This window comes from Grampus griseus, assembly GCF_964374135.1.
Source record: "Grampus griseus genome assembly, chromosome: 19".
In the NCBI taxonomy this organism is placed as follows: Eukaryota; Metazoa; Chordata; class Mammalia; order Artiodactyla; family Delphinidae; genus Grampus; species Grampus griseus.
Genome location: NC_139013.1, coordinates 4,661,838 through 4,687,555, shown reverse-complemented (window position 1 = coordinate 4,687,555; position 25,718 = coordinate 4,661,838). Strand labels below are relative to the sequence as shown.

Genomic DNA, 25,718 nt, shown 5'->3' with positions numbered 1-25,718 from the left:
AACCAGAGGCTACAATCTCTAGTGAATAATGATGCAAAAATCATCAATAAAATAATAGTAAACTGAAACCAACAGCACATTAAAAGGATTATATACTGTGACTAATAGGGATATATTTTTGAAATATAAGGATGGTTCAACATATGAAAATCTTTTGATGTAAAACAGCACATTAACAGAATGACGGGAAAAAAACTACATGATCATTTCTACTGAAAAGCATTTGACAGCATTTCATGGTAAAAACACTCGGTAAACTAGAAATAAAAAAAATACTACCTCAGGCTTCCCTGGTGGCACAGTGGTTGAGAGTCCGCCTGCCGATGCAGGGGACACGGGTTCGTGCCCCGGTCCGGGAGGATTCCACATACCGCGGAGCAGCTGGGCCCGTGAGCCATGGCCGCTGAGCCGGCACATCTGAAGCCTGTGCTCCGCAACGGGAGAGGCCACAACAGTGAGAGGCCCGCGTACCGCAAAAAAAAAAAAAAAAATACTACCTCAACATAATAAAGGCCATATATTAACAGCCCACAGCTACCATCACACTTGATGGGGAATGACTTAAAGCTTTTCCTCTAAGATCAGGCACAAGAGAAGGATACCTACTTTCACTATTTCTAAAAACATTACTGAAAGTCCTAGCAAGGACACATAGGCAGAAATATAGATAGAAGGTATCCGAATAGAAAAGGGAAGAAGAATTTTTTCTGTTTACAACCTACATGATCTAATGTGTAGAAAAAACTGAAGATTCCACAAAAAAAAAATCCTGCTGGAACTAATGAATGAATTTGGAACTAATGAATGAATTCAGAAAAATTAGAAAAATAAAATATGTAGGTATAACCTTATCCAAGGAGGAAAACATTTTTACACTATAACCTAAAAACACTGCTGAAAAATATTAGAAAAGATACCAGTAACTGCAAATATATCCCGAGTTCATGGGTTGGTAGGCAGTACTGTCAAGATGATCAACAGATTCAACACAATTCTTAGCAAAATCCCAACAGCATTGCTTGAAGAAATACATAAATCCATCCTGAGATTCATATGCAATCTGAAGACCCTCAGAGCAAAAACAAGTTTGAAAATAACAAAGTTGGAGGTCACACAATTATTTCAAAATTATCACAAAGCTAAACTAATCAAAGTGGCACAGTACTGGCATGAAGACAGACCCGTGGAACAGAATAAAGATGTCAGAAATAAACTTGTGTATACGGTCAAATGATGTTCCACAGGGTGTCAGTACCACTCAGCGGGGGAAGGGCAGTCTACTGAACTATGCTGAGAGGAGACCAAGATGGTGGAGTAGAAGGATGTGGAGCTCCTCTTCTCCCACAGATACACCAAAAATACATCTCCACGTGGAACAAGTCTCACAGAACACTTACTGAAAGCTGGCAGAAGATCTCATACAACGAAAACTGCAAGAAAGATCCCCACTTAACCGGTTAGGACAAAAGGGGGAAGAAAGGAGTCGGGATGGGACCTGCACCCCTGGGAGGGAGCTGGGAAGGAAGGAAGGTTCCCACACCCCGGGAAACTCCTCGACTGGCTGAGAGGTCCGCCAGGGCAGGGAGGGGAGCTTTCGACGCCAGAGAGGAGAGTGCAGGAGCTGGCTTGTGGCCAGTAGGGTAGGGAGAGAGCAGCACAGCCAGTCCTTGCCATGCTGCTGCACTTCCCAGCCCGAGATGTGTGCCTCCTAGTGTGCACAGCAACTGGGTGCTGAAACTCAGGCCTCGGCGACATACTCAGGGAGAGAATTCGGTTTTGCTGTGCAGAGATGGCCCAAAGGTCCTGGAGCGTGGTCTGGGCCACAGCTGGGGCTGCGTGCAGGACAGAGTGCAGGTCTGCAATAGGAGCCCCCTATCAATGCACAAAGAGAGGGGCGTGGGTCTGCTGTAGCAGCCTCATTGTCAGGGTGCTCAGGGGGGCACAGCTCTGGCCGTCGCAGGCTTTGGGAGTGCACATGGGTAGCAGGTTTGGGGAGCGCACACGTGTCACTGGAGGGGCGTCTGACCTGATTATTGGCACTCTGGCAGCAGGGTTGAGTTGGGGAATGGCACCAGTAGCAGTGGACTTTGTGGGCTCACACACATGGAGTTGGGCTGAATCTGAGCCTATTACCAGTGCTCCTGCAGTGGAGGTGGGTCTGGGGGCAGCACCAGCAACCGTGGACTCTGTTGGCACACACACACCGGGTAGCAGGCGGTGTCACAGTCACACGTCCCAGTGGAGGGCTACTAGGGAGGAACACATCATAGCTCCTTTCCCAGCAGGGTGATCAAATCCTGCCTACCTCATGTCACAGCTTAGAATTGGACCTGGAGGCTTCTACCCCAACCAGTACTTCAACTACAAGGCTGTTACAACCACCGAGCAAAGAAGAGGCCCTGCCAAACATCCACTGCAGGCTTTGGTCACCACCACAACAAACATACCACCTATCAAGAGGACAATGGGGGCTTCCCTCATGGCGCAGTGGTTGAGAGTCCACCTGCCGACGCAGGGGACATGGGTTTGTGCTCTGGTCCAGAAGGATCCCACATGCCACGGAGCGGCTGGGCCCATGAGCGATGGCCGCTGAGCCTGCGCGTCCAGAGCCTGTGCTCTGCAATGGGAGAGGCCACAGCAGTGAGAGGCCCGCGTACCGCAAAAAAATAAATAAATAAAGAGGACAATGGCCAGCACACCCTGACGAAAGATGTGGCAAGCGTCCATACCAAAAGAGCCCTTGCACCAAAAATTCTGGACTCACACACACAGCCTATTCAGGGATGCTCCCACATAAAAGCAGCCCTTCAACAGTAGATAACTGTTGCTCCTAAATTCACAGAGAAATATAAATAAAATGAAAAAGCAGAGGAATACTTCCAATTAAAAGAAGAAGATAAATCTGAAACAACAAAAAATAAACAGACCTCTTCAGTCTATAAGCCCCAAGTACACAAAGGAGGTAATAAAAATGCTGAAGGTATTAAGAAAGACTATCAAATAGAAATGCAAATCACTGTAGCAAGGAACTAGAAAACATAAAGAGGAGCCAAACGAAACTAGAAAACTCAATCGCCAAGATAAAAACCGAACTAAAGGTAATGAATAAGGAGACTAAATAAGGCAGAAGAACAAATAAGTGATCTGGAAGACAGTGTAACAGAAATCACACAATGAGAAGAGCTGAGAGATCTACACCAAGACATATTAAAATGGCAAAAGTTAAAGAGAGGATTCTAAAGGCAGCAAGAGAAAAACAAAGTCAGTTACAAGGGAACCCCCATAAGGCTATCAGCTGACTTCTCTACAGAAACTCTTGCAGACCAGAAGATAGTGGCAAGATATATTCAAAGTCCTGAAAAGGACAAACCTGCAACCTAGAATACTCTACCCAGCAAGATTATCATTTAGAATAGAAGAGGTAAAGAATTTTTCAAGCAAAAACTAAAAAAATACAGCAATCCTAAACCCACCCTAACAGAAATATTGAAAAGATCTTCTCTAAATAGAAAAGAAGAATCTATAGGAAAGGGAAAAATCACAATACAAAAGGCAAATATACAAAAGGATTGAAAATCACATAAATGAGCCAATTCACAGATTAAAAAACAATCAAAAAAATTTTATGAAAGCAATTATAACTACAACAAACAGCAAAAGGATAAACATGAAGATGTAAAATAGGACATCAAAATCACAAAATGTGAGGGTTAACATCCTTGAAAACCAGGATAACCACAAATCAAAAACATACAAAAGAGTCACAGAAACCAAAAAGAAAGGAACTCAAGCATAATGCAAAAGAAAACTATCAAACCACAAAAGTAAAACCAAAAAGACAAAAGGAACACGGAAGAAATACAATGTCAACTGGAAAACAAGGTTTAAAATGGCAGTAAGTACATACTTATCAAGAATTACTTCAAATGTCAATGGACTAAATTCTCCAGTCAAAAGACACATAGTGGCAGATCACAAAATAAAACAAGAACCTACAATATGCTGCCTATAAGAGACCCACTTTAGTGCAAATAACACATACAGATTGAAAGTGAGGGGATGGAAAAAGATAGTTCACACAAATGGAAATGACAAGAAAGTGGGGGTAGCAATACTCATATCAGACAAAATAAACTTTAAAACAAAGGCCATAAAAAAAGACAAGGACACTATACCATGATAAAAGGATCACTACAAGAAGAGGACATTACACTTATTAACGTATACGCACCCAATATAGGAGCACCTAAATACATAAAACAAATACAGGTATAAAGGGAGGAATCGAAGGGAATACAATAATAATAAGATGCTTTAATACCCCACTAATATTAATGGACAGATCTTCCAGACAGAAAAACAATAAGGCAACAGAGATCCTAAATGACACAATAGAACAGTTAGGCTTAATTGATATCTACAGGATATTACATCCAAAAAACCCAGAATACACATTCTTTTTCAAGCGCAGATGGAATATTCTCTACAATACAACACATACAAGGACAAAAAATAAATCTCAACAAACTTAAATGGATAGAAATTATTTCAAGCATCTTTTCTGACCACAACAGCATGAAACTAGAAATTAATCACAGAAAGAGAAATAAGAAAACGATTACATGCAGACTAAACAACATGCTACTAAAAAACCAATGCATCAACGATTAAAGCAAAGAGGAAATCAGAAAATATGTTGAGACAAATGACAATGAAAACACAACCATAAAAAAAGAAATCTATGGAATGCAGCAAAAACAATCCTAAGAGGGAATTTCAGTGATAGAGGCCTAATTCAAAAAAGAAGAAAAATCTCAAACAACCTAAACTATCACCTAGAAGAATTAGAAAAAGAAGAACAAAACCTAGTCAGCAGAAGGAAGAAAATAATAAAGATCAGAAAGGAAATAAAACACAGTGATAACAAAATAGAGAAAAATTAATAAAAACAATTGCTGTTTTTTTGAATAGATAAAAATTGACAAACTTCTGACCAGCCTCATCAATAACAAGAGAGGACCCAAACAAACAAAAGAAGAAATGAAAGAGAAATAACACCTGATTCCACAGAAATACAAAAATTCATAAGACAATTCTATGAAGTTATATGCCAACAAAATCAACAACCTAGGAAAAACATACAAATTTCTAGAAACATACAGCCTCCCAAAATTGAATAAAGAAGAAACATAATTTGAACAGACTGATCACTAGAAATGAAATAGAATCTGTAATTAAAAAAAAACAAAACAAGAGGGGCTTCCCTGGTGGCACAGTGGTTGAGAGTCCGCCTGCCGATGCAGGGGACGCGGGTTCGTGCCCCGGTCCGGGAAGATCCCACATGCCGCGGAGCGGCTGGGCCCGTGAGCCATGGCCGCTGAGCCTGCGCATCCGGAGCCTGTGCTCCACAACAGGAGAGGCCACAACAGTGAGAGGCCCGCATACCACAGAAAAAAAAAATAAAAAATAAAGTTGGGTAGAAGACCTAAATAGACATTTCTCTGAAGACATACAAATGGCCAATACGCACATGAAAAGATGCTCAGAATCACTAATTACTAGAGAAATGCAAATCAAACCTACAATGAGGTACCACCTCACACTAGTCATAATGACCATCATTAAAAAGTCTACAAGTAACAAATGCTGGAGAGGGTGTGGAGAAAAGGGAATGCTCCTACACTGTTGATGGGAATGTAAGTTAATGCAGCTACTATGGAAAACAGTATGGAGGTTCCTTAAAAAACTAAAAATAGAGTTACCACATGATCCTGAAATCCCACCCCTGGGAATATATCTGGAAAAGATGAAAACTCTAATTCAAAAAGGATACATGCATGCCAATGTTCATAGCAGCGATATTTACAACAGCCAAGACATGGAAGCAATGTACATGTCCGCTGACAGATGAATGGATATGGTGGAATATTACTCAGCCATAAAAAAGAATGAAATATTGCCATTTGCAGAAACATGGATGGACCTAGGGATTATCATACTAAATGAAGTCAGACAAAGAAAGACAAACATTATATTACTTATATGTGAATCTAAAAAATGATACAAATGAACTTATTTACAAAACAAACAGACTCACAGATATAGAAAACAAACTTACGGATACCAAACAGGAAAGAGGGGGAAGGATAAATTAGGAGTATGAGATTAACAGATACACAAGGATAGTTCAACATATATATACTACTATATATAAAATAGATAAAAAACAAAGATTTACCATATAGCACAGGGAAGTATATTCAATATCTCATAAAAACCTATAATGGAAAATAACCTGAAAAAGTGTGTGTGTATATGTATGTATCTGTATATATATAAATATAAAACTGAGTCACTCTGCTGTATGCCTGAAACTAACACTATTGTAAATTAAGTATAATTCAATAAAATAAACAAGCAAATGAACAAATAAATAATTTGTAGAGTGAATTAAAAAAAAAGATGTTGAGGAAACTAAATATCCATATGCAAAGAATGCAGTAGGACCATTATCTTACACAATATACAAAAATTAATGGATCAAAGACCTAACATAAGACCTGAACGTGTAAAAGTCCTATAAGTAAATACAGGGAAAAACTTGTTGACACTGGATTCAGCAATGATTAATTGGACATAACACCAAGAGCACAGGCCACAAAGTAAAAACAGATAAACTGGACTACATCAAAATCCTAAACTTGTTCATCAAAGCACACTCAATCAAGTGAAAAGACACTATGAAATGGGAGAAAATATTTGCAAATGATATAACTGAGTATAGGTAAAAATTGAGAATACATAAAGACCTCTAAAAGGGTCTGATCACCAGTTCCACCACGGCAGGGGGCCTTTCCCCAATTCAATCTTCAACACTAATATCATAAAGAATACAGAGCTGATGACTAAATAAACAAAAATCAAGACCATACATAATGCACAGAAATGTACAAAATGAAAGTAGCAGTGCCTTAAACAAAACGAACTATAGCTTATCATTGAAGGTATCACACCAGTTCATAAGCTTTTATTAACATGCTTCAAAATTAGGTGTTGAGGTAGAATGAATAAAGGCACACACAGGTGACAAAATATGTAGCGTGAACAACAGTTTAGTCAACAGCCTCACAGATATGAGGACGAGAACCTGGGCAATGTTATTCGTAGGAGAAATTCCTATACCATTTACTGAAGTTCATAAAGGATGGTCATTAGTATGTGCAAGCAACATTGTCACAGTGCCCTTGAGACATGCTTCTGTGACACTCCTCAACCAGAATAAAAACCTGGAAAGACTTATCAGTTAGGCTCTCATGATACTTTCCATCTCACATTGTAGAACATGCTGTCCACTCCAGTAAGCAGCTTCAAGTGGTGGTTTTGTATGCAGCTAGAGAATACTGCAACATATGAGGGAAAGTACTCTCCATAAAAACTTTCTGTTGCCAATAAACCCACTCCACAGAGTCCACCAGAAGTTGTCCACGAACTAAAAGTGGATTATCACAGTAAAAAGCTGGACAAAATTTCAGACCCTAGGAATATCTATTTCAGAAGCAAGTTTTAGAGTCAAATCAAGCAAACTTAAAGAACATATGAAATCAGGAAGTGTCTACATTACCCAACTAGGAAGAGCACTCCAAGAGAGAAAAAACTATAAGATACGGGGGGTCAGATATGATAGGATCTTGAGATGGGACCATGTTCTCTACCCACAGACGCCAAGCTAAGAGCCTGAAAAGGTTCACATATGCTCCTCTTGTAGGAATGGGGATCAAAGAGAGGACGTCTGTCCATGGTCCTTACAGTTTTCCTAAGTAACAATTACGTAAGGTTCAGTCAGCCTGGCCGCCACTCGCATCACTGAAGTATGCGGCAAAAGCAGGATGGAAGAAATGGCTGGGAAATCTAACTAAGCAGACAGGGCTTCAGACAGCTCCATGTAGGTTATGAGGTCCAGATGGAATTAAAGAACAGCCAGTGTTTACTATCTTACTATCTGTTGATTACATCTTCTCAGAACATCAAATTGGGATTAAACTGACATAGGTTCAAGGCTTGGACTCCGGAGGCATCAACTCTTATCTCTACAGACTAAGAACTGAGCATCCAGTGGAATCAAGACCCGAAGGAGAGATGAAGGGGCAAGAGACCCCTTTAAAACAGCCCGCCTCATGCCTCTTAAAGTCAAGAAAGACCGAGTTCACAGAAGGCATATAACAAAGTGCTGTGGATCAAGATATAAAGACTGACTTTATCTTCGTTGCAGCTGCAGCACCACTGGAAGGTGAGGGGGTAAATTTCACACGTTGAAGCACAGAGTGATAAGTTGCAGAGAAAAATTTCCTCTGAGAGTTCACAAGAAATAAACTTTTGTTTTCCCAGAGAACCCTCCCAACAATGGGAGAGTTTCCCAATGCCCTTCTGACATCTGACCTGTGTTCACACTTTTGCTACTTTCCCACTCTAGGTTTTCTGATACTTTCATGTCACTCTTGACAATCCAGGGCTCATTCTCTTGCTTCAAGATGGAGATAATATTCAGATCAGAAAGAGAAATTCCTGCTTATTAGAAACAAGAAATGTGACGTGCTGTGGCTCTTCCAGAATCCCAGCTCTTTGTTCAGCTGGGTAGTAAAGACATTACAGGTGGGTCTGCAAAAACATTTCACAAATTCATCCACCGCCTCCTTTTGAACGCAGAGGGAACAGTGTCATACGCAGACACCTAGCTCTCTTCCTAGAACTACTGGATCTAAAGCACAGGGGTAGAAAACACAGGAAATTGGGTATTTTAAAAGTTTCCCATTGTGCTTTATAAATACTCAAGCTCTGGAACAACCCTCGACGTATCATGAAATGGGCAGATCACCTGAAGAAAAGGACAGTTTAAACTACTGACACTGCACATCCTGAAGCATTTCATGTCCAAGTCAACAGGGATTTCAGATCAGTCAAGCAAAACAGGGGCTCCCAAGAGGCACACAGGAAAAATGCAAAGATATCCAAGAGCAGATCCCAACTTCTAGAGGGAGGGAAGTTATCCTCACCCACAGAGAGCAGGTTCCTGGAGGTCTCCTCCATCACGTCCCTATACAAGGCCCTCTGAGCAGGGTCCAGGCGTTCCCGCTCCTGAGTGAATCCTACGGCCACATCCTTGAAGGTCAACGGTGCCTGAAATGAAAACACATTTCACCAAGGGGCCATGAGGAGAGTCCTTATTTTTACACAATGTGAGAAGGGGAGACAGGTGTAACAATCAATCTGGTTGAAATATGTAAATGGCAAAGCTATGTAAAGGTATTTGGAGCAAATTATGTGTCTCTAATTTTAACATCTTATGTTTTATGTAAGAGTATGATATCTTCCAAACAATGTGGATTTTTTCATGTTTGTCGACAATACATGGAATACACACAAATAAAACTGAACACCAGATTGTCTCTACAGATACTATGTTCTACACACTGAGATATTCAATATCTAGATGAGCTACATTATGAGTGGTGTTTTCAGAGATGACAAAGTCCAGAGTGGATTTAAAGAAAGGTCAGAATCTTAAATTATGATCAATAACAACCACAATGACTAAAAGGGTCTGAGTACTTCCTATATGATAAGCAGTACTCTAAATGTTACATGTATTAACTTGTTATCAACAGAATAACTCATTAGAGAAAGATGTGTTCCCATCGTACAGAGGAGGAAACGGTCAGAGACACTCTGAGAAACTCGACTCAGGTCAACAGATAAGAAATGACACAGCAAACAGCTGAACTCAGGTGGCTGGGATCTGGAATTGAAGCTAAAGAGCGTCAAAGAATTGGAACTGTTACAATTCACAAATCTAAGGACACGTATAGGCTAAAAGGATGGAAGAAGATATTCTATCCAGAGAGTAAAGGTGGCTACATAATGTGAGACAAACTAAAAACAAAAACTGACACAAGGGACAAAGGATATTATATAATTAAAAATGGTCGATTCAATAAGAAGATTCAACAATTATAAATACACACACACACACGCACACACATCTAACATTAGAGCTCCCAAAGACGTGAAGTAAAAATTAACAGAAATGAAGAGAGAAATGGACAGCAGCACAGTAATAGTATGACATTATAAGACTCCAGTTTTATTTATGGACGGAACCATACAGAAGATCAGTAAGGAAACAGAGGACATCAATAACACTACAGACTGACTGGACGTAACAGACATGTACACATCACAATCACCCAACAACAGCAGAAAAGACATTCTTCCCAACTATCCATGGAACATTCTCCATAACAGACCACATGTTGGGGCACAAACTAAATCTTAAATTTAAGAAGACTGAGGTCATAAAAGTATCTTATCTAACCACAATTAAATGAAAATACAAATAAGCAGATGGCGAAAAAAAAACACCAAAAATGTGGGGAAAAAAGCCAAAAACCAATGGGCCAAAGAAGAAATCACAAAGGAATTTTTAAAATATCTGGAAGAAAATAAAAATAAAACATACCAAAATTTATAAGATACAGTGAAAGCTACACTGAAAAATGCTTATAATAAAGAAAAGATCTCAAATCAGAAATCTATTTTTACACCTAAAGGAAACAGAAAAAGAAGAAAAAAACTAAACCCAAATTTAGAAGAAGAGGTAAATCAGAAAGATGAGATCACAAATAAATGAAATAGAAAATAGAAATATATAAACTAACAAACCAAGAGTTGGTGTTTTGACAAAATTTACAAACTTTTAGCTACACTATGAAAAAAACAAGATTCAAATAACTAAAAACAGATATAAAAGGGGAGAGATTGCAACTGATGTCACAGAAATTTTTTACAGGATTATAAGCGAGTACGATATACAATAATAGGCCAAAAAATGACATAATATAGAAGACAGAGGAAAATTCTCAGAAACATATAACCTACTAAGCCCTAATCACTGAGAAAAAGTCTGAACAGAAATATAACTGAAGAGATTCAAGCAGTAATCAAAAACTTCAAAGAAAAACCTAGGATCAGATGGCTTAATTGCAGAATTTTGCCAAATATTTACGGAAGAATTACCTCATATCCTAATAAAGATCTTCTGAAGAGTTGAAGAAGGAACACTGGCAAACTTGTTCTATGGAGCTGGCGTGATTCTGATACCAAACTCAGAGAAAAACACAAGAAGGAAGGAAAACTGCAAACTAATATCCCCGATGAATACTGATAAGAATATCATTAACAAAATACTAGCAAACCAAATTCACAGCAAATTAAAACAATTTTACATCATGACCAAGTGGAATTTATAAGGCAAGGATGATTCAACATACAGAAATCAATTAATGCAGTGCACCACATTAACAGAATAAATCAACCCATGATCATCTCAACTGCAGAAAAAAGCATTTGACAAAATTCAACAACCTTTCAGGATAAAAACCTCAACAAACTAGGAACAGTAAACTATCTCAACATAAGAAATGCCATATATGAAAAGAACACAGTGATCAACACATGCTCAATGGTGAAAGAGTGAAAGCTTTCCCTCTCAGATCAGGAAGGAGTCAAGGATGCACTCTCTGCGCTACTGTCCAAAAAAGTACTGAAAGCCTTAGCCAGAGTAATTAGACCAAAGGAAAAAAAAAATCAAAAAAGTAAAATTATCTTTTTTAGTAGATGATGAGGTTTATAAAACTGTAAAACTGTAAAGATTCCACAAGAAAACTGCTACATCAAAAAACAATTTTAGAAAAGTTGCAGGATATGACAACATGCAAAAATCAGTTGTACTTCTATACACAATGCACAAAGTCAAATGAAAATTAGAAAACAATCCTATTTCTATAGCATCAAAAAGAATTAAATACTTAGGAACAGATTAGCCAAGGAGGTAAAAGACTTGCACACTGAAAACTACTAAATGTTGCTAAAAGAAATCTAAGATGATACAAATAAATAGAAAGACATCCTATACTCATGGATTGGAAGACTTAAAATACCCAGAAAATCCTAAATGTTTTATAGATTCAGTGGAATCCCTATCAAAATTCCAATGGCAATTTTTGCAGAGATAGAAGAAAACATGGTAAAACTGATAGGGAATCTCAAGGGACCCCAAATAGCCAAAATATTCTTGAAAAAGAAGATGGAGGCCACCCTCCTTTAGATTTCAAAACATAGTACAAACAAAGTAATCAAGAATGGTGTGGTATTGGGGCTCATCTGGCGGTTCAGTGGTTAGGACTCACTCTCACTGCGGAGGGCCTGGGTTCCATCCCTGGTCGGGGAACTAAGATCCTACAAGCAGCAAGGCTTGACCAAAAAAAAAAAAAGATGGTGTGGTATTGGCATAAACACAGATACTTAAACCGATGGAACAGATTAACTCAGAAATAATTCTTGGAATATATGTAAAGTGTATTTAAATATATATATATAAAATTTATTTATTTTTGGCTGTGTTGGGTCTTTGTTGTTGCACGCAGGCTTTCTCTAGGTGTGGGAAGCAGGGGCTACTCTTCGTTGCGGTGCACGGGCTTCTCATTGCGGTGGCTTCTCTTGTTGCGGAGCACGGGCTCTAGGCACACGGGCTCAGTAATTGTGGCACACAGGCTCAGCAACTGTGGCTCGCAGGCTCTAGAGTGCAGGCCCATTAATTGTGGCGCACAGGCTTAGTTGCTCCGCAGCATGTGGGATCTTCCTGGACCAGGGCTCGAACCTGTGTCCCCTGTATTGGCAGGCGGATTCTTAACCACTGTGCCACCAGGGAAGTCCCTTAAAATGTATTGACAAGGGTACCAAGACTACAATAAGGGGAAAGGACAGTCTAACAAATGGTGCTGGGAAACCAGGTATCTACCAGCAAAAGAATGAAACTGGAACCTTACCTGCATCAAACGCAGAAACTTCTTTGTGTCAGAGGAGGCAATCAACACAGTGAAAAGAAAACCTCTGAAGAACGGAGGTGATCCAAGTGATTTAAAGAATTTCTAAAATCAGTGATGGAATAAAACACCCTCTATCACTGATGTTCCTGAACTTTCCATTCCATTCTCAATCATGAAGACTTTGAAGTCAGTGACTCACTCATTTAAATTCAACTGCATTAGAAGAAGTCAGAGCAAATTTCTACTTACTGGTCTCTTTTCTAGCACTTACCAGGTATTGTGCGTATTAATACCATCACTTCCATGTGCAGCTTCTTTATCCCGGTTTACAGAGAGCAGACAGTGCATCCTGATGGCGCCCTAAGAAATCCTTGCTGCCCAGTAGCACTGACACCACATCTCCAATCCATGGATGTGAAGCGCTGCCCAGTGGGGACTCCTCACAAGTTCCAGGTCACTGAGTCATGGGGAGATAGGATCTAAGTGGAGATGACAGGCCCTGAGGGAAGGACCCGGGTGAGTATGAACGTACAGGTGTCAGGCAGGATACTTCAGAGTCAGAGATTAGCGAGTCCAAAGAAGGGCATTTCAGGAAGGACAGACAGAAGAAACAACTGAGAATATGACTTTACCTGAGAAAGAGCCATTTCTGACTCCTTTTCTTTCCTCTCCCTCCTCTTCCGGGCTTCCTCCTCAAGCAATAGGAGTCTTTAGAGGTCTATCCTGAAAGTTGGAAACAGGCTGTTTAATGCTTGGAATCAACACACCCCCTTCCTGAGTCACCACCACACACACAGGGAAGCCCTCAGCATGTGGAACAGACGGTCCTCTGCTGCCCACTGTCCCAGGAGGGACTCAGGACAGTAAACTCCCACATAGAGTCTAACAGGTGAGTTTTCCCACCCTTTCCTTCAGATCTCGCTCCCCTCCTGGTGAGGCCCTCACGTACCCAGCAGCAGCGGGCACCTCAGCTGGACCCGACGATCCCCTGCAGGTCACAGACCAGCCCTGATCCATCCCCACGCAGAGCAGAGCCCTCACCCTCAGCCCAGATCTCAGCCCTCAGGAACGGGGGGACTCAAGAGTCACGATGCTCAGTGACGGATCCAGATTAGAGCCATCTGGGGCACCTTAAATATTACTGAGGCTGGGCCTCACCGCAGCTATTTAAAGGGGAATCTTTGGTCGGGGGCACAAAACATGTATATGCAAAATGCCTCACTGATCTAATGGGAAGCCTGGGTTGAGCACCACTCAGAGGAAAGCCCAACACACCTTCTTTTCCTTTTCCAGCTTAATCGAGGTGTAACTGACGAATAAAAATGGTGCACATATAAGGTGTACAATGTGATTATTTGACAGATGTATACACTGTGAAATAATTATCACAATCAAGTAATTTACACTTCCATCAACTCACAATTACCGTTTTGTGTCTGCGTAGTGAGAACACTTAAGTGATACTCCCTCAGCAAATTTCAAGTATATAGAAACACAGTATGGATAACTATAGTCAGCATGATGTATATTAGATCCCCAGAACTTATTCATTTTATACCTACGAGTTTGTACCCTACGACCAACATCTCCCCATTTTCCCCACCACCCAGCTCCTGGTAACAAAACAACCTTGCTATTCTGTTTCTATGAGCTTGACAATTCTAGTTTCCACAAAGAATATCTTTCTCTGTGAGGCTTATTTCACTAGCGTGTTCTCTAGGTTCATTTATTTTGTAATAAATGGCAAAATCCTTCATTTTTATGGCTGAATAACATTTGTGTGTACACACACACACACACACACTTTCCTTATCCATTCTTTCGTCAACAGACATTTTGGTTCTTTCCACATCTTGGCTGTGGCGAATGATGCAGTACTGCTCACAGGAGTGCAGGTATTTCCCTCAGAATAGCAGTTTTGTTTCATTAGCTATCTAGCCAGAACAGTCTTAGATAGACTGTGTGCCTGTTCTTTTTTTAATTTACTGAGGAACCTCCACATCGTTTTCCATGATAGTCGTACCATTTACATTCCCACCATCAGTGCACAAGGGTTCCCTGTTCTCTGTATTGTGTGTGCGTGCGTGTGTGTCTGCATGTTTTGGGACAGAAAGGGAGAGGATAATAGAGTAACCAGCACTGGCCTGGCAACAAGAAAGTCTCATACAGCTTCCCAAGGATGAGCCTCTGGACCGCAGATCACTGTGGTGTTCCTGCCCTCTGATTCTTGGAAGAATCTTTCCCTACATCACAGGACTTTGTCTCCTGTTAAGTTGTGCCCATAGACCCATACATAACAAGACCTCCCTAACGAAAACCTCCTGCCATTTGAAGCTTAGTACTCATAATTTCCCTTCTGGACTCAAACTTACAAATTCTCATGAGGTCCAACACACTCTCCATGTACCCGATAATATCCCCCTCCTATCCTGCTATAAAATACCAGAAAACATTCCAACCTCTAATAACTGTGCATTCATGCTGGAATAATATATATGAAGACACCTAAGGACCCTCTAGACCCAAGACACTATATTTTAATATAAAGCATTATTTTTTAAAATTAATTAATTTATTTTTGGCTGTGTTGGGTTTTCGTTGCTGCCCGCAGGCTTTCTCTAGTTGCAGAAAGCGGGGTTTTTTGTTTGTTTGTTTTTTGTGGTACACGGGCCTCTCACTGTTGTGGCCTTTCCTGTTGCGGAGCACAGGATTCAGACGCGCAGGCTCAGTGGCCATGGCTCACAGGCCTAGCCGCTCCGCGGCATGTGGGATCTTCCCGGACTGGGGCACGAACCCGTGTCCCCCTGCATCGGCAGGCAGATTCTCAACCATTGCGCCACCAGGGAAGCCCCGGGGGCTACTCTTTACTGCGATGCACAGGCTTCTCATTGCGGTGGCTTCTCTTGTTGTGGAGCACGGGCTCTAGGTGCGCGGGCTTCAGTAGTTGTGGCACTCAGGCTCAGTAGTTGTGGCGCACGGGCTTAGTTGCTCCGCAGCACGTGGGATCTTCCTGGACCAGGGCTCGACCCGTGTCCCCTGCATTGGCAGGCGGATTCTGAACCACTGTGCCTTGGAACCAGGGAAGTCCCAGGACACTAATACTTTAATTCACAGTGCCCCTAGCCCAAACAATGTCATCTCCAAATCTAATAATAAAAGCAAGATGTCTCCAACGATGCACATGCCTCAATGAGAACATACATCTTCCAAGGAAACACTCCAACTTCTCTTTTGTATCTTTCAAAGTACATCTAAAAGTTTCTTCACTTGCAACCCAAAATACTCAAAAATACCAAAAGTAACCCAGAAAATGATTTCTGAGACTTTCCCTATATTACTCCATGGGTTGCATGATGATGACGCTTGCCCTCCAAAAATCCCAACAAAAGTCAGCGTGTGGAGTGGATGCTGGGGGGCACCCTCTAGATCCAGCACCTCGGGACTAAGGCACCCATCCTCCTGCACCCACAGCTCCCTGTGGGCTCAGCTCAGGCCTTGGTTCTACCATCACTGCACGATATTTATTTCCCTCTGCCTATTTCCACGCCTTACATTCCTCCTCAGCTGTGATCATGACTTACCCAATTAAAACCAGTACATGCAAAGCCGTTTCAGCACGTGTGTCCCAGGCAACCTGAGTTGACACCAGGGCACCCCAAACCATTCCATGCAGCCCACCACCACCCATAAACCCACTTGCAGATGCTCCAGCCAGAACTGAGACATGCCTTCCCAACATTCCGCACACCCACTGATCCCACAAAGAACAGGAGCACGCAGCATGCACTGGGCTCTTCTGTTTGACCACACCTGCTGCCATACCCCTCCTGCAGACCCCTCCACTTCCCCCATTTTACTACCTCTCCTAAGGGCACGGCTGAGCAAATAGGGCTAAAAGGCACAGAGGCTTCTGGGCACAGACATCACAGTAGGAATGCTGCCACCCAAAGGACGCTAGGCATTCTGTATGAATATCAAGAAGTTGGCCCTCCTGGGAAAACTTGCCAGCAACTGGGGATGATATAGAGTCCAGTCACAAAGGCTACTGAGTTCAGTGAGGAAGTCTCCAAGAGAGAGGGTCCCCAGGTCCCACTGTGTCCTGATCTCCCCACGCACAGCTAACTGCAAGATACCCTAGCTCTATGAGGGGCCTCCTTCACGCCCCCTTACGTTCCTGACTTTCTGCCTGCCTTTAACACAGTGAAATCAGTATCCCCGACTCTGAACAGATGAACTGCTGGAAGGCAAAAACCTCTTGTCAAGGTGGCAATTGGTCCCTGGATGTTTAGAGCCTGGAAGACCTGAGAACTATAGTGGATCAATGACACAGCGGACGACACGTGAGGACACCTCAGCACACTGCCTGCGGGTACTGGTCTAAAGTGCTTACTAGGGTTCTCTAAATCGTTTTGTTCTTATTTTGAGTAATAAGCAGCCACAGCGGATAATTAAAGTTGAAATTTCCAAAAAGAATTACCATATGATCCAGCAATCCCACCCCTGGGCATATATCCAGACAAAACTATAATTCAAAAAGATACATGCACCTCTATGTTCATAGCAGCACTATTCACTATAGCCAAGACATGGAAACGACCTAAATGTCCACCGACAGATGAATGGATAAAGAAGATGTGGTACATATATACAATGGAATACTACTCAGCCACAAAAAAGAACACAATAATGCCATCTGCAGCAACATGGTTGCAACTAGACATTATCATACAAAGTGAAGTAAATCAGAAAGACAAAGATAAATACCATATGATACCACTTATATGTGGAATCTAAAACATGACACAAATGAACCTATCTACAAAAACAGAAACAGACTCATGGACATAGAGAACAGACTTGCAGTTGCCAAGGTGGAGGGGATTAGCGGAGGGATGGAGTGGGAGGTTGGGGTTAGCAGAGGTAAGCTTTTATATATAGAATGGATAAACAATAAGGTCCTACTGTATAGCACAGGGAACTGTACTCAATATCCTATGATAAACCATGATGGAAAATAATTTTTTTTAAAAAGTTCAAATTTCCAGAACAAATATGCAAACCATCATCATCACTTGTTCAAGTCCCTTGGTCTTCCCTGAGGATTACTCAGCCCAACCCAACCCACAGTCCTAGCATCTAAACACATTCTCAAAGTGATGTACTGCAGTCATCCTGGGAAAAAGAGGAACGCTGTGTGCACTTCAATGGAGGGAAAACGGGAAAGACTCAAAATAATAATGGAGAAGGGCATTTCTGTTGATGACAATTGATACAGAGGCAGTAAAACCTGGGTAACCTGACAGAGATTGTCAGCAGGGGATGGGGAGACCTCCCTGAGCCTACACCTGAAGGAGCACAAGGGGCCTGAGCCATGGTGACTTCAAGGCCAAAGGTAAGAACAGGACCTAAGATCTGACACAGAAAAGGTGTTGGTGTTTGGAAACAGAGAACAGGTGAGTATGACTGGGGCACAGTGAACCATGAGAAAAGCTCCCAGGATGAGGCTGGGGACACTAGCAGGGCCCTGAGGATGACACAGGGCTGAGCAGCCACAGGGAGGAGTTGGGATTTTGTCCTGAAGACAAATGGAGGCCAGTGGAGGTCTGAGTGCCAGGACCGACATAAACTCCCTTTAGGTTTACACTTAATGCAGAGAAGGGTGACTGACTACGGGCTCTCTGACTCGGAGCCTAGCTTCCGGCCTCCATCCTAACACTTTTGTTTTTCATTCTGGGAGGGCTGGGACCCATTTAAAAAATTCTAATTACAACTGCACACTCTTTCCAAGAACCGCCACACACGGACACACACCCAACTTGGCCAATCTTTTCAGGGGTCACTGTTGCTCAGACCAAGAATTTCTGGTCTAGTCTGTCATCTCATCTCATCTCCTTGAGGCCTAGAGGGGAGACATTTCTGAGAAGGTCTGAGTTTACAGAACAGACCAGGTGGAACTGAATTCTGAAAAGGTCACCTGAAGGGCCAGTGGGCACAGTTTGTCCTTATCACCTGTCCCATTTATTTATTTATTTAATCACAATAATGAAAGGGACATTTTTTTGGAGAAGTGCAACAATTAGAAAATTCCAGCTTGGTTTTTTTTTTTTTTAATGCTTAGACAACTTCTTAATTTGTACAAGTCCAGAGACACTCAACCCACAAGAGGGCAGAACCCTCTGAATTCTTCCTAATAAAATGAAAGTCTGTTTTCCCAGAGTACTCAAAAATATTTATGTGAATGAAAGAGAAAATGAATGAGTTATTGTTATACTGAAATAAGCCCTTACAGAATTAAATAATTTGCTTTATTAAATTTTCATCAGTGTATTTCTTCTCCCTAAAACAGGCAGGAATTGAATAGAAAGGAAGAAACAGAAGTGGGTTGTTATATTCTTGGAAATTACATAAACATGCCAAAGCAAGGGAATGATTAATAAGTAAATCTCCAGCTCCAATCACTTCCTGATTCTGGATGCTATTATGGGTTGGACTGTTTCTCCTCAGAAAAGATATGCTGGAGTCCAAACTCCTAGTACCTCAGAATGTGACCTTATTGGAGACAGGTCTTCATAGAGATGATCAAGTTTAAATGAGGTCATTAGTGAGTATGCTAATCCAATATGACTGGTATCCTTGTAAGAAAAGGAAATTTGGACACAGAGACACACACAGGGAAAATGCCATGTGAAGATGAAGATTCTTCTTAGGCAGAAAAATAACTATGCCAAGGAATGACAGTGACCATCAGGAAACCACCAGAAGCTAGGAGAGAGGCAAGTGACAGAGTGTCCCTCGCAGACCTCAGAAGCGACCAACCAGGCTGACACCCTCATCTCCGATTTCGCCTCAACTGTAATGCAATACATTTCTGTTGTTTGAGAGACTCAGTTTGTGGAACTTTGTTGCAGCAGCCCTAGCAACCTCATACAGGAGCCTAGAGACCTAGTTATTTTTCTACATGAAAATACTTTCCTCTTAATACTATTTAATTTCTTTATGAAATAACCAACAGCGATATTTTTGGAAGAAAAGAATTCATCAAAAGGTCAAAAGTTAGAAACATCTTACTCTCAATTTGCTTTTATATGTAACTATTAAGTCTATTTTTGAAGTTTCTTTTATGAGAATAGTGTCATTTTCATAGGAAAAACAATTCCTCTATTTCATCATTATATTCTAGGTAATAAAATGGCAAATGCCATTTTGATTCTAACAATTATAAAAACTTTTATACACAATGTATTCAATTTCAGACCATGAGCTTCAAGAAACTATAACAAAAATAAAGTTCTCAGAATTAGAAAAATAGAGAAGTCAATGTGGTGTTATAACATTAAATTAAAATCAATTACACATCTACTTACCTAACACAAGGGATATAACATACAAATAAAGAGAGAATTAATAAGAGAATTGTTACAGACTTGCAGGATGATCTTCAGAGGATGACTAAAATAGAACTGTATCCTGTATTTATTGATGCCATGATTTTCTCCCCATCTTCATCTTGGGAATATATATGAATAATTCAATCAATAGTAAGTTCTACTGCTGTGTGTTTTAAAATATTTTCCTGGCTCAAAATGTTTAGCAACAGGGTCCATATATAGGATGCCAGACTGACTGCCATCAGCAAGAAAATAAAAACATTTTCTTTGGAAATCTAATCATTAATTTGGATTTGACCGTGGCAGTTACCACATAAAGATTAAGCACTCAACTAATAGATAACTATTATCTTTCGTCCCCTCTTAGCAACAAGCTACTAAAGCATAAAAGTGTGTATAATTTGAGTTAAATTATTTTCCAGTTTAAAAGTGAGTTGCGGGCTTCCCTGGTGGCGCAGTGGTTGAGAGTCCGCCTGCCGATGCAGGGGACACGGGTTCGTGCCCTGGTCCGGGAAGATCCCACATGCCGCGGAGCGGCTGGGCCCGTGAGCCATGGCCGCTGCGCCTGCGCGTCCGGAGCCTGTGCTCCACAACGGGAGAGGCCACAGCAGTGAGAGGCCCGCGTTCCAAAAAAAAAAAAAAAAAAAAAAGTGAGTTGCATGTGAGTACCTGATAGAGCTGTAGCAGCAATAGGATTTGTTTTTAAATGTTTATCAGAAACCTTTTTGTTGTTTAAATCTACCAGCTTACTAAGACAGATGTGTTCGTTCAATTTTCAGAAGAGAGCAGATGCTCAAATTCAAAAATAATGGATATGGCTGATTTTAAATAGCAAAGATGAAAGTTGATTTCCCAATCTTATTTTCTTGCCAAGCAGCTGGGCAGCCATAAAGCACGCTTACCTAATTGGTGCCAATTAATTACCATGTGGGTTCAGTTTAGTGCTGAATCCAACACTGGTTCAGAAGCCTATACCATTCAGGGACTCATCGGACACCTTCAGAAATGCTACAAACATACTACTTTTCAAAATGCGGGTGGCAACTCCTTTAATGTCTCACTGTTACGGGAAATATGTATTTAATAAAATACTGCCTATGAGATCAAAGCCCCTAGCACCCATCCCTCTCACTAATTACAATAGTAAATTTGGATACATTACAAAAGAAAACAAACACTATGAGGACTCTGGAAGGTAAACAAGAGCAGAGAGGCGATGGGAATGAGCCAATAGTTGGAGAAGCAGCCCAGCCGCATGGTTTTGCACCAAGGGCAGACACCACTTGCACAGTGGCATGTAGCACGTGCAGCTAAAGCTCTGACAGAAAATTTGGATATTTCTGGCCAGGGAACAATGGAACAAAGTCAGTTGGTTAGACCAGAGTATGGGAAGAAAATCCTAGAGGAGAGGAAGCTTGAAAAGAGGCACCAGCATTTCTGTGCAGAAGCCCATAATACTCCCAGCCTAACATGTGAACCACACGTGCTTTGCACAAACCCAAATCAGCATAGCAACAATTTTGAGCACTCAGCTGACATTTAACCACTTGCAAAATCTCAGCCTAACCTCAGCCTAATCCCTGAACCTCAAGGGAGACAGGCCAAATCAGCATGACCAAGGTTTTGAGACAACAACTGAGACTTGAGCCACTGCAACAAAAGGTTAAACACAACTGGCAGTCTGAACAAAATAAACTCGATCTCCTACAGAAACAAACCATCAACATTCTTCAGAGGATTATAACAAAGCCCAGAGTCTGCACAACTCACAACATCCATGAAATAATAAAACAACAGTTAACATACCAAAACTGAGGAATATAGGAGTCATTCTCAAGGGAAAAGGCAACTGAGAGACAGTGATTCTGGGATGACTCAGATGATAAAGTTATCAGATAAAGATTTTAAAAGCAGCTATTATAAAACCATGCTCTATGTGGCAAAGAAACATACGTGAAAAAAATTAAAAAGGTAGAAATTTTAAAGAAATACAAAATTTTATAAGAAGGACAAAATGGAAATTTTACAAATAAAAAAATATTATTTAAATAAAAAACTCCCTGGCAACTCCATGAAGACATGTCAATTTGTCTTCAAACTGTATTTTAACCAGCACTAGTAACAGTTTCTGCTCAGAATAGGTCCATGAAAATACTTAATGAATAAAACCTTAAGTCTGGTAAAATGAAATATTATTTAAAATATTTTAAATAGAACATATAATTCACATAGGCTGAAAAATTTATATGAAAGCACATATAAATTTTTAATGGAGAAACCTCAGTCCTTTATAACAAGGATAAACCACATTATCATCTTTACCTTTTTTTTTTTTTTTTTTTTGAGGTACGCGGGCCTCTCACCACTGTGGCTTCTCCTGTTGCGGAGCACAGACTTCAGACGCGCAGGCTCCGCGGCATGTGGGATCTTCCCGGACCAGGGCACGAACCCGTGTCCCCTGCATCGGCAGACGGACTCTCAATCACTGTGCCACCAGGGAAGCCCCTATTTTTACCTCTTGAAATACTAAATATCCCATACTAAAGACAAAATACAAAGTAATCTATTAAACATCCTAGATATATAAAAAAAAGTAAAATTTTCCCATGTGTCTTGAATCTGCTTGAAAGGAGACTGGAAGTTGCAACTATGTTCTAACCACAAGGCTGAACGAACCAAAAATCAACAACTTTAAGAAAAGTAAGGTCACAGAGCCAACAACAATTTTCAGTTGAACCGATAATTGGAGAGACAGAGAAGCAGACAAAAAGAATCACAATTTACGGCAGTGGAAACTCATGAGTTGAAACTCCACCAGAACCTGGTCCCAGAGTAAAACAAGAAAAAAACCCTGAACTGAAATTAACAAATTGCTGGAGGCTCCGAGCAGACAAGTCCAAGAAGTAAAAACTCCAAGGGACCCAGTCATAGGTGGGCCTCTCCATGCAACTGTTTCACCTGCAGGAGCTCAACCAAGTTCTCATAGTAAATACTGGAGAAAAAGACTCTGGAGCTTCCAGCGGGGACAGAGAAAAAGGAACTATTTTGAAATACACCTGAGCATACTGTTCTTTTTAAAAAGGCCTGCCCACAGGTAAGACTATTTAACCATAGCCTTACCTACTGAGGTTTTGAACCTAACTGACTTGCTGGGAGGGAAACACCCAACTGCAGACCATACTAGTCATCCTGTCCCACAAAAGGGAGAATGAGAATTATATATGCAGTTCACAGTGCAGAGTTATAGGCTCACTAAAAGACTGAGAGCCACTCATTGAACTCTGAACGCTTCCCGTCCCCCCACACCCCACCATCACATTACTAAAGGCCTATTTACAGCAACTGCTTTTACCCAGTGCATCATGTCTATCACGAGAAAAATTACAAGGCACATCAAAGGCAGCAATTACAGTTGGAAGAGGCAGAGGAAACATCAGAATCAGACACGCCAGGGATGCTGGGATTATCAGACTATTTCTGCTAACGCCTGTCTCATTTAAAACACTGGGACCATCTTTCATGTTCCTGAGCAAAGGAAACTTCTTTCAAGGTCTGATCACACTGATACCAAGAATTTAATTCTTCTTTTCCAGAAAAATCACAGTAAAATACTTTAAAAATACAGAATTGCAAAAACACAGCTGTGGAAAACATAGCAAGGGGTCAACTTAGAAATAAGCTCTGAGCAAACTTCTTCATCATGAACACAGGGGCTCTGTTGGAAGATTCCAAGTCAATCCAGCCCATCCTTCATCAACTGCAGTGACAATTAAGAAGGACCTGAGGGGGTTTCCCTGGTGGCGCAGTGGTTGAGAGTCCGCCTGCCGATGTAGGGAACGCGGGTTCATGCCCCGGTCCGGGAAGATCCCACATGCCGTGGAGCGGCTGGGCCCGTGAGCCATGGCCGCTGAGCCTGCGCGTCCAGAGCCTGTGCTCTGCAACGGGAGAGGCCACAACAGTGAGAGGCGCACGTACCGCAAAAAAAAAAAAAAAAAAGAGGGACCTGAGGGAAACATCTTCATGTCACCTCACAGCTCACGATTTTCACAGATCACATAAAAGGGAATGCAATGTATTATTATTAAGCTAACTGGTTAAACTAAGTTTTAACTGTTAATAGAGAAGATCACTGACATCTTTCCAAGTCCTTATCAAAATAGTCAAATTATTTACTAGTTACCAAAGAACATTTCCTATATATAACTTAATGAGGAGAAAGCAGGCAGGCCTCGAATAAGCCTGAAACATTTTAAAAAGAAATATTTTGTGAAATTTAAAAATTTTTTTATTTATTTATTTTTGGCTGCGTTGGGTCTTTGTTGCTGCGCGCAGGCTTTCTCTAGCTGCGGCGAGCAACGGCTTCTCATTGTGGTGGCTTCTCTCGCTGCGGAGCACAGGCTCTAGGCATGCTGGCTTCAGTAGTTGTGGCTCGCGGGCTCTACAGCGCAGGCTTAGTAGTTGTAGCGCACGGGGCTTAGTTGCTCCGCGGCATGTGGGATCTTCCAGACCGGGGATTGAACCCATGTCCCCTGCATTGGCAGGCGGATTCTTAACAACTGCGACACCAGGGAAGCCAGTGAATTATTTATAAATCTAAAAATTCCGGTGTCAAAGTTTAAAAAACTTGAGAATATATCATATTTAGAAAAGTAGTACACGAGTTGATTATAGAAGGTCACCAAAGCTTATTCCAGAAGTTAAGAATTATTTACAGGAAAGTTCAAATTGTACATACTAAAATTTATTCCGAGCTGTGTAAAGAAATGATAAAGAAAACATAAATCCATCACAAAAAAACAACACTTCCAACTGTTCCTTTACAAAGGTACCATGCGGTGACAGATTCAATCATTTCTTGCCCCACTTGTCCTCTCCCTACTCCTCTGCTCCACATCAGGAAAAGGGAAGGGGGTGACTCACAACTGAGTGAATCAAGTCACTGCCCCCTGGCTGAACATGGTGGGCAAATGTTATCTTCGCATACAAATAATTCCAAAATGCACAAGCCTTACAGACAGCAGCTTTGCAATTCCCATCCTTATCTGCAAAATTTAAACAAAAAAAAAAAAAAATTTTTTTTTTTTTTTTTTGGCCGCACCGTGCCACATGCAGGATCTTAGTTCCCCAGCCAGGGATCGAACCTGTGCCCCCCGCAGTGGAAGCACGGAGTCTTAACCACTGGACCACCAGGGAAACCCCAATTTAAACAAATTTTAAATGTATTAGATTGTAAAGACACAAATCAGTATTATCACAACTTAATCATCCACATCCAAACAACTCACCACCCACCTGGACCCAGTTCCCCTCTCTACCTGCACTACTAGGTATTTCCATTTCATTCTGTTTCTGTCTCCCTATTTCTTTCTCTGTCTCTCTTCTTGTTCCCCTCCACTCTCCTGTTTCTTCCCTCCTCTCTATCTCTTCCCTCACACCTGTCCTGCTCTGC

At 41.2% G+C, this 25,718-nt stretch overlaps 1 long non-coding RNA gene across 1 annotated transcript in view; it reads right to left on the bottom strand.

Moving 5' to 3' along the window:
* Nucleotides 1-25,718, bottom strand: part of LOC309837256 — a 35,086-nt gene that overhangs the window by 7,939 nt on the left and 1,429 nt on the right. Inside the window, exons 2-3 of the long non-coding RNA XR_014298239.1 lie at nt 13,514-13,604; nt 9,051-9,174 (exon numbers count right to left, since the gene is read on the bottom strand). This is a non-coding gene — a long non-coding RNA (uncharacterized lncRNA). The remainder of the gene's footprint in view (nt 1-9,050; nt 9,175-13,513; nt 13,605-25,718) is intronic.